Raw genomic sequence first — 3,683 nt, forward strand, 5'->3', positions numbered from 1 at the left:
TTTTTGCTTAAGCCCAAGCTGTGGTTTAAGTACTGCAAAAGCCCTGCTGTGCTCGGCTGGGTGGAGTCCTCTGGTCTGCCCTTCCGGCATATTCCCTGGCTGGCCCTGCCTGGTCACCCGTAGCAGCCTGGGCCCTGGGAACACCCAGGAGCGAAACGGGAATTGTCCCAGGAGTCAAAATCAAAACAATAGAGCAGAGGAATCGCAGAGGCCAAGAGCCAGCCCTGCAGAGTAGAACAGTACAGCTTAGAGGCCTCCATGGACCCATCAAGGCTCCTCTAACAAGCACCCCTCAAATAAAGCTTGGGCAGGAGGCCTATTAACACTTCACAGGGCCAGACCCCAGGCCCTGCAGGAGAAACTTCAAAAGCACCTCAGTAGTTCAATGCATCAGATGGCCATCAGTCAGGCCTTATAGCCCAGGAAGTAACTGGCTGAAGTTACAGAAGGAGCTGGGTCCATAAATTAACTATCCCTTGGCCCCCATATGGAGCTTTATTTATTACCATTGAAGCCAACTGGGCTCCTTAAATTTAAAAAGGACCACGGCCTCTATAAACAGTATATAGAAATACCTTCCAGAAAAAACACCAAGAGAAATCCCCCCTCCCCATCTTAAGGAAAAAGGGGGGGAAAAATCCATTCTTGGAAATAATTTCTACTGCCCTGAACCCTTTGCCTCAAGCACAATATAAAATCCAACTCATGGTCAGTCTTTTATTTTTTAAAAAAATAAAAGAAAATAATGTCAGACATAATTACCAATTTGCCCTTTGAGGAAATTAATTTCATACAGGGATTTCCTCAAGTCAGTGTGGCCTGCCTAAAAGACAAGCTAACTCACGCTGGCCAGAAACCTGTAACACGGCTGACAAGTTTGGCAGGATCCCCTCCCCTAGACTAGAACAGACAGACATTCCTCTGGACTGCAGAACGCCTGCTGACTGCCCATCAGCATCTTAGCGAGGACACAAATCAGGCTGCCAGAGAGGTACTGATACTTCTCAGGAGATGATTAGTGGTGTAATGTCAGAGGCGTCATACATGTTATTTCCATTGAAATTGCAAGCTGTCAGTACAGGCTGAATAGCCCTGATCTTAAATTCTTCCAACCCAAAGCATACGACTCCTCACAGGCCCTAAGCACAAACATAAAATTCATATTATTACACTTAGCTTGAATGTTTGTATATTAAACGTTTGTATATTACAACATTTGGTGCTCCTGTGTTTTGCTTTACATTTCATTTATTTATTTTGTATGTATGCATGCATGTGGGTGCACACATGCCAGCACACGTGTGGGAATCAAAGGGCATGAGTCAGTTCTCTCCTTCCACTGTGGGTCCTGGTGTTTGAACTCAGAATGTCAGGCCTGGCAGCAAGCACCTTTATCTGCTGAACCATCTCATTGGCCCACATCTTGTGTTTTGGCTTCAACCTGTCACATGAGGCCAAATGTGGACTCTTCTTTTTGTCTGTGCTAAAGATTTCAGGTTGTGGAGCACTCTGCATTCCAGGTTTTTGGAAGAGGGATCCTCATGTGGACTTGATATCCTCATCTTGTTAGCCATCCAATCCTGTTGCCCCTTAGAAACAGAATCAGCTTTAGCCTTTACTACATCCCAGGCCTGCACTTTAGCCTCTCTGAGCTCAGACCATATTTGTAATGATTCTCTCGGGTAAACGGATGGGGCTCAGAAAGGTTAAGTACCTCACCCGCCATCGCTCGGGGAGGGGCAGGGGGGAGGACGGAAAGATGGAGACCAAGCCCAAACCTGCAGAACACACTACCCATAGCCATCCATTTACATGACCTGTCTCCAGACACGGGACTTTGTGTCCAGCTGGCCCCATCCTGATGGAAGTTTCTGGTGGTTTACAAAATTCAGAGTGATTCTGGATATGATACACTCTGAAGCCAAGAAATAACTTTTTAACAATTCCAAAGAAGATTTTGAGACATTTACATTCTTAGGATTTGAAACTATTGCCCCCAACCCCGTATTGTCCTTCCTTCCCTCTTGTTCTCTCTGTTAACACAATAACTATTTATGCCATGCAGAGTTATGCAAAACATGAAACCCAACTCTAGAATTTGGGTTTATAAAAACAAGTGAAATGTCCCCATGGTTAGGAGGCTTGCTTTCCCAAATTCAAAAGAGAGACCAAAAGAAAATAAAATAAGCTGTGTCAAGTAAGAATTGGATTTAAATTTTAGGAAAATAACCTGCACCCCAGACTGCAGGCTTCTTGAGGACAGAGGTTCTGTCCTTTTTTTATCCCAAGAGATGGCACGGAACCTGATACATGGTAGTACATAATAGCCATTTGCCAATATGGTAGGTATGGATGGCTAGATGGAGCAAGCAACCGATGAATGGATAGATGAAAGGCTATTTCTCCCAATGGCTAAGCACTGGATGATCTATAAAGAACCCAGTCTCTATATATTCTGAAAAGATGGATGGATGGATGGATGGATGGATGGTCAATGTGTAAAACTCAGAGATGAGAGAATTTAAATATTTAAATAATGAGACTATCACGCCAAGCAGTGGTGGTGCATGACTTTAATCCCACTACTCAGGAGGCAGAGGCAGGTGGATCTTTAAGTTCAAGACCAGCCTGGTCTACAGAGAGAGAGTTCCAGGATTATAAAGAGAAACCCTGTCTTAAAAAAAAAAAAACAAAACCAAAAGACTACCTATAAGGAATTCATTCCCTATACATTCCTACATGTGAGTCTGCTTTCTGTCCAGATACCTACTTTTAAACATTCTATCCCAGATTCAGATAAAAACATGAACCCAGCTGGAGCTCCTGCTGGCTCGGAGACTTGTAAGGTCACATGTGGGCTGAACTATGACCTTCCCCAAAGACGGGTCAACAGATTCTAGCAACAGAACTCTCAATTACCGTGCATGTAAAACACACACACACTCACACACACCGAACACAGATAATCTGTAGAGGGCAGCCCTATGTGTGGGTACCAAAAAACATTTATAACCTTCTGCAGGTGTCCACCCCATTCCCAAGCAACATCTGTTTTCAGGAAAGACACTTTAGGGAGGAATGAAAAAGAGGCTACGACGGCTTTTGTGAGCACTGCAGAGGTACGGGCATCTAGCTTCTCCCTAGCAAACCAGGCCCACAGGACTTCTAAAGATGCCTCAAGGGTAGAATAAAGGAACAACCAGAGGACTAAAACACAAAACACAAATGTAATTATCAATAATTTTTCTTTTCAAACATATTGATAACAGGTAAACACACAGCTAAAAGAGGAGAAAGAGCACGAAGGTGCTGCTGCCGCTGGTTTTACAAAGTGACTGCACATGAAATACATCTTGTGGAAGAGCTAAGGAAATGACATGAACACCCCACTGGCAAACAAGGGAACCAGAGCTCACTGCGCGATTCTGACATCCACAGATGCAGGAAGTGGAAATAGCCATGCTTTGGGATTGGGGTCTTCTGCCTCCTGCTCTTGTGAAGTGTGTCAGCTTGTACCCAGGAAGTCTCTAAACTGGGATCAGACCCATTTTCATGAAGTTTCCAAGATTTTAAGATTGAAGCAGGAATTTAAGCCAGCCTTCCTGACTCTGAGGCACACTGGGTCTTCCAGATGGTAAGAACTCTCCCTATTAAGAGCCAGCCAGAGGACCCAGTGCGGGGGG

The 3,683-nt window shown here is 44.6% G+C and overlaps 1 protein-coding gene across 2 annotated transcripts in view; it reads right to left on the reverse strand.

Annotated features, from left to right (window-relative positions):
- Positions 1-3,683, reverse strand: part of Chst11 (carbohydrate sulfotransferase 11) — a 210,441-nt gene that overhangs the window by 153,462 nt on the left and 53,296 nt on the right. The gene's annotated exons all lie outside the window — the stretch shown is intronic.

The sequence above is a fragment of the Mastomys coucha genome, unplaced genomic scaffold (assembly GCF_008632895.1).
Source record: "Mastomys coucha isolate ucsf_1 unplaced genomic scaffold, UCSF_Mcou_1 pScaffold4, whole genome shotgun sequence".
NCBI classification, from domain to species: domain Eukaryota; kingdom Metazoa; phylum Chordata; class Mammalia; order Rodentia; family Muridae; genus Mastomys; species Mastomys coucha.